Source organism: Phyllostomus discolor, chromosome 9, assembly GCF_004126475.2.
Source record: "Phyllostomus discolor isolate MPI-MPIP mPhyDis1 chromosome 9, mPhyDis1.pri.v3, whole genome shotgun sequence".
Classification (NCBI taxonomy): Eukaryota; Metazoa; Chordata; class Mammalia; order Chiroptera; family Phyllostomidae; genus Phyllostomus; species Phyllostomus discolor.
The window spans coordinates 81,076,190-81,082,940 of NC_040911.2; positions in this window are offsets into that span (position 1 = coordinate 81,076,190).

Genomic DNA, 6,751 nt, shown 5'->3' on the forward strand with positions numbered 1-6,751 from the left:
GCCCTGGAGTTGTTTTTATCCCTGGCCATTCATGGTGGACTTCCAGCAGCAACAAGTTCCTCTCATGTAGCAAGTGGGGAGGGGCCGTGGTAATTGTCAGTCTTACCCAATCCACAGGGTTTGAGAATACATCAGGGGAATCAGAGGGGCTTTTTAATACCCCAGAAAGAGTGAATTCATTTTGTATACCCAAACCACAAGTGGTCATGCTCTTTTCTATTGAATTTATTTTTATTTCAGTGATTTTATTTTAAAATCCCAAGGGTTACTTTGTGTTTTATTTTCATAGCTGCCTCTTTTTTGTCTCATGAATGTGATAGTATTAGAGTCCTTTTATAAGTTCTGTCCTTTCGATGATCTGTTTCTTCTAGGATCAGTTGGTTCATCTTTTGTTTAACTCACTAAAGAGGGAGTGTAACTGAGTAGTTCAGAGTATAATGCAGGAAACAGCCTGCCTGAGCTCAGGTTCCGTCTCTCTGCCCCTCACTAGCTGCGCACACCTCGCCCAAAATATGTTACCTTTCTGTTTCCTGAAGAGGACAAAACAATAGCACCTAGATCAGGGGCCATTGAATGAGCCAAACACCTCTAGGCCCACAGTAAGAAGTCAATAGCTATTTGCTATTATTTTAAGTTTTTTAAAAATTACTTTCTAAAGATTAATTAATTAATTTGTTAATTTATTTACTTATAGAGAGGGAAGGGAGGGAGAAAGAGAGAGAGAGAAAAACATCAATGTGTGGTTGTCATGGCCCGCAACCCAAGCATGTGCCCTGACTGGGAATCGAACCTGCAACACTTTGGTTCGCAGCCCACGCTCAATCCACTGAGCTGCACCAGCCAGGAATTTGCTATTATTTTCTTAATTCTACTTTTCTTTCTTTCTTTCTTTCTTTCTTTCTTTCTTTCTTTCTTTCTTTCTTTCTTTCTTTCTTTCTTTCTTTCTTTTTTTCCAGCTGTCTGGTAATACCTGCTGACCATCTTTATGATTCATAAAGATGAACCCAATTCATCTTTATGAACAAAGGGCAAAGCTGGTTGGTATTGGCATTGATGTAGGGTATTTCCTGTGCCTTGGATCCTTACCAGTGGGGGCAGAGAGGTCCTTATGCCTACTGTCCCCCTTAGAGAGCCCACTCCTGCTCTCCTCACCTGCTCTGGCCTCTGGGTCAGCTATCTCTCAGGCGTGCTTCGGCTCTGGTGTCCTCCGCCCCCATTTGTCCCTCACAGCAATCAGCCCTTCTTCTGTCTTCTAGATGTCAATCAAAATCTATGGGCAATTGATGCCCCACACCCAGCCATCCTGTTGTCAGCCCTCCTATGGGTTTATTTCTGTTTTTATTTTTCTTTCTGTGCTTTTGGTGGCATTTGAAGGGCTAGGGATGGAAGAGACATGTTCTCAGCCCACCATCTAGAACTGGAAGTCAGTACGTGGTTGAAATGTGTCTAACTCCACCCCACTCTGCACAGATGGGGTCCCTTGGGGCTGCAAATGTTCGCACTGGACACGCAGTCCCCTCACAGGAAGGAGGAAGGGCAGACACACAACTTGGGCCTTTTAATTTTCTTGTGAGGCCTCAGTGGGCCTGTTGGCCTCAAAGGCAGTCCCTCAGTGGGTCATCCCACAGAGCTGGTGGCTGGGTCAGGAAGAAGGGTGGCCCTTCAAGTTCCCTAAGAACGCCCCAGCCATCAAACTCAGAGGGTGGAAGTGAGTGAGTACAAGGGGTGTAAGTGGGGGAGGGCAGCCAGAGGGGCAGACCACAGAATGTGTGGAGTGGCTGAATGAGCGGAAAATGCATGTAGCTATGGGAGTAGAGGGCCCTTTGGGTGGAAGAAGGGGGACACGGCCTTCAGTGCCTCTCACTATGCACTCACGGAGCTCATTTTATAGTCCAAGCCCTGTGGGGAGAGCTTCACACGAGCAGTCTGGAGGACTTCAGGTTCAGAGTGACTGAGTGACTTCCCCATGATCACACAGGGGTGAGTGTCTGCATTTGAACTCAGCTCTATGCAGAACCCTTAACCACTGCAGGGTACCACTCCCACCTGCCTCCACACTGACCACAGCACAGTCCAGATCTCCCTCAGGCTGCTATGAACTTAACGTCCACAACTCGGGATGTTGCAATTGGGTCTGAAGGCAAAAGCAAGGAAGCTGGGGACTCTGGCGCCCTCTGGGGGAGATAGCAGGCTCTGCAGAGATGCCCTCGCGGGGTTGGGAAAGGGCCTGGGTCTGGGATTCAAAAAATGAATGCTAGAATTAGGGCCCTGATTGCACCATGTAAGGGCAGGGCTTTACCTCCCTTATCTCTTAGTAATGAGCCTCCAATATTTACCTGGGCACCTCATCTATTAGAATAAAGACATAAGGCCATGTTACTAACTTTGACTAGTGAGATATGAGCAGAAATAAAACCTGTAATTTAAGGAATTACCCTTAAAAATAGGGGTTTGTAGGACTTCCAGCCAAGATAGAGGCATAGGTAGATACACTTACAACCAAAAGTAGGACAACAACAAATTTAAAAACAAAAACTAACCAGAACTGCCAGAAAATCAAACTGTGTGGAAGCCTGACAACCAAAGAGTTAAAGAAGAAACATTCACCCAAACTGGTAGGAGGGGCAGAGATGGGCAGCTGGGGAGAAGAGGGCATGTGACAAGGTGGTGGCTGGTGGGGTGGGTGGTCCCACATTTGCGTGCAGATAAACCAGGAGGAACAACTGGGGAGTGAGACAGACTGTGCAACCAGGACTCTGGTGCAGGGAAATAAAGCCTCAAAACCTCTGGCTGAAAAAACCTGTGGGGGTTGCAGCAGTGGGAGAAACTCCCAGGCTTACAGGAAAGTTCATTGGACAGACCCACAGGGTCCTAGAACATACACAAACCCACCCACCTGGGAATGAGCACCAGAAGGCCCAATTTGCTTATGGGAAGCGGGGAAAGTGACTGAAAGCTGGCAAAGAGCTGGGCAAGCGGCATTGTTCCCTCTCGGACCCCTCCCTCACATACAGTGCCACAGTGTGGCCACATGGGTTACCCTGCCCTGGTGAGTATCTAAGGCTCTGTTCCTAACAACATAACAGGAGGGTAGAGGTAAAAAAAAAAAGTGGCCCAAATGAAAGAAGAGATCAAAACTCCAAAAATAGAACTAAATGATGAAGAGATAGACAACCTATCAGATACACAGTTCAAAACACTGGTAATCAGGGTGCTCACAGAAATGGTTGAGTATGGTCAAAAAAATAGAGGAAAAGTGAAGGCTATGAAAAATGAAATAAAGCAAAATATACAGGAAACCAACAGTGAAGGGAAGGAAACTGGGACTCAAAGCAATAGTTTGGACCAGAAGGAAGAAATAAACACTCAAGCAAAACAAAATGAAGAAATGAGAATTCAAAAAAATGAGGAGAGGATTAGGAACCTCCAGGACAATTTTAAATGTTCCAACACCCGAATCACAGGGGTGCCAGGAAGAGAAGAGGAAGAGCAAGAAATTGAAAACTTATTTCAAAAAAATAATGAAGGAGAACTTCCCCAATCTGGTAAAGGAAATGGGCTTCCAGGAAGTCCAGGAAGCTCAGAGTCTCAAGGAAGTTGGACCCCAGGAAGCACAAACCAAGGCACTCATAATTACATTAGCCAAGATTAAAGATAAGGAGAGTCTTAAAAGCAAGAGAAAAGGAGACAGTTACCTACAAAGGAGTGCCCATAAGACTATCAGCTGATTTCTCAAAAGAAATCTTTGAGGCAAGAAAGGGCTGGAGAAATATTTAAAGTCATGAAAGGCAAGGACCTACATTCAAGATTACTCTATCCAGCAAAGCTATCATTTAGAATGGGAAGGCAGATAAAGTCAAGTGTGATCTTCTCACATAAGGTCAAGTTAAAGGAGTTCATCATCAACAAAGCCCTTATTATATGAAATGTTAAAGGGACTTATCCAAGAAAAAGAAGATCAAAACTATGAACAGTAAAATGACAACAAACTCACAACGATCAACAACGAACCTAAAAAACAAAAAACAAAAAGTAACTAAGCAAATAACTAGAACAAGAACAGAGTCATAGAAATGGAGATCACGTGGAGGGTTATCAGAGGGGAAGGATGGGGCCAGGGGAATGGGGGAAAAGATACAGGGATTAAGAAGCATCAATGATAGATACAAAATAGACAGGGGGAGGTTAAGAATAGTATGGGAAACGGAGAAGCCAAAGAACTTATATGTGTGACCCATGGGCATGAACTAAGGGGTAGGGGGAGTGATGGTGGGAGGGGGGTGCAGGGCAGAGGGGAATAAAGGGGAGAAAAAAGTGGGATAACTGTAATAGCATAATCAATAAAATATATTTTTAAAAAAGACAGGGGTTTGGCCCTGACTGGTGTGGCTCAGTTAGCTCGGCATCGTTCTCCAGAGGAAAAGATCACCTGTTCTGTTTCTGGTCAGACCACATGCCTCGGCTGCAAACCTCTTCCCCAGTCAGGGTGAATGCGAGAGTCAACCAATGGATGTTTTTCTCTTACGTTGATGTTTCTCTTTCTCTCTAAAAATAAGTAAAATCTTAAAAAAAAAAAAAAGACAGGGGTTTGTTCTTTCCTCCATCCTACTTCCTGGAATGCAGATCTAATGGCTGGAAGTAAGCAGCCATAATGGACCATGAATAGAAGTAGCTCATTGAAGATGGCTGAGCAGAAAATTAAGAAGTGGTCTAGTTTCATGTTTACTGTGCCATTGCTATATCAGCTTTAGAAGCCAACATTTACTTGAGGGAGAGAAAGATACACTTCTGTTTTGTTTAAACCACTGTTATTTGGAGTTTCCTGTACTTTAGCCACAGTTGTTTTCATTTGAAAAAATCATGCTGTTTTATTTCAGAACAAAAGTAAAAAAACATTATCAAAATTTTACTCAGAGTAACACCATTAAGCCAAGAAGTAAATTCATTTATTAGTCGGCTTCAATTTCATACTCAAGATTTCGCATGTCAAGCATTTCCACTAAAAAAAAGTTGTTTGACATCTTTGCTCATGCTTTTCCCAATTCTGAAAAGTTCTGCTGTTTTAGGATCTGCCATTCTTAGGGCAGATTTTGATCTGATATATTTAATTACAATGAGATGGAATATCGGGACACGAAAGCCCAAGATTTGTTAAAGAGTTTCCCCCTGACTTTTATTCATTCTATCTACAACCTCCAAATAATGTGGGTATGAATGTGGTTATGCACACTACTTGAGCCACCTGCCTCAAGGTTGAAAATATCAGCTGTCTGAAGAGTCAAGGGCATTAGTTTCACGTAATGGAAGATCAAGTTACAGCGCCTACCATTTACGGCCAAAATTATTGGGAGAATGGAGTGAGTGGAATGACCTCTGTCCTTTTCTTTTCTTTTTTTAAAGAGAAGTTTTAGGTTCACAGCAACATGAGGGGGAGGTACAGAAACTTCCTGAATGCCCTCTTCCCCCACACATGCGTAGGCCCCACACCCCTCAGTTATCGACATCTCCCACAAAACTGTTACAACTGATGAACCTGTACTGACCTAGCATCATCACCCAGGGTCCATAGGTTATGTTATAGTTCACGTGGTTTTGCATATTTTATGGATTTGGACAGATGTATAATGACATGTATCCCTCATTACAGTATCATTCAGAGTATTTTCACTGCCTTGAAAAATCCTCTGTGCTCCTCCATTCATCCCTCCCTCCCCAACCCCTGGCAACCACTGGTGTTTTCACCGTCTCCAAGGTGTTGCCTTTTGCAGAGTGTCATGTCGTTGGGATCATGCAGTATGCAGCCTCTCCAGATTGCCTTCTTTCGCTTAGTCATACGCAATTAAGTTCCATTATGTCTTTTCATGGCTTGATATGTAGCTAATTTCCTTGAATAATATTCCATCGTTTGGTGTACACGATTGTTTATTTATCCATTCACCTATTGAAGGACAATTTTTGTTGCTTCTAAGTTTTGGCAATTATGAATAAAATTACTATAAACGTCCATGTACAGGTTTCTCTGTAAATATAACTTTTCAATTTGACTGGATAAGTACCAAGCAGCCCTGCTGGTGTAGCTCAGTGGATTGAGCGTGGGCCTGAGAACCAAAGGTCACCGGTTGGATTCCCAGTCAGGGCACATGCCTGGGTTGCAGGCTGGGGCCCCAGTGCGGGGGCATGTGGGAGGCAACCACACATTGATGTTTCTCTCCCTTTCATTCTCCTTGCCTTCTCCTCTCTCTAAAAATAAATAAAATCTTAAAAAAAAATCCAAGCAGCACAATTGTTGGATTGTCTGGCGAGAGTATGATCCATTTAGTAAGAAACTGCCAAACTGTGTCCCAAAGGGGCCGCACCACCCTGCATTCCCAGTGGCAGTGAAGGAGAATTTCTGGTGCCCCACGTCCTGCCCAGCGTCCGGTGCTGTCAGTGCTCTGGATTCCGGCCGTTCGATGGGTGTGCAGCGGTGTCTCAGGATTCTTTAAATGTGCGCTTCTGTAATGACAGCTGGTGTGGTGCAACTTTTCATGTGCTTGTTTGCCATGCGCCTATCTCTTTGGTGAGGTCTTATTTATCTTTTTGCAGCCAAGATATTATGCCTTGGGTAAACCTCCTAAGGCATCCCTGCCTTGATTCCCACGTCTGGAATGAGAGTAACAGCACCCGCCTCACTGAGTGTTTGTGAAAGTTGAAAGTATGTGTAGTGACGTGACTGATTGAAAAAATAGCCCAAGAATTTTTATTTTTAAAT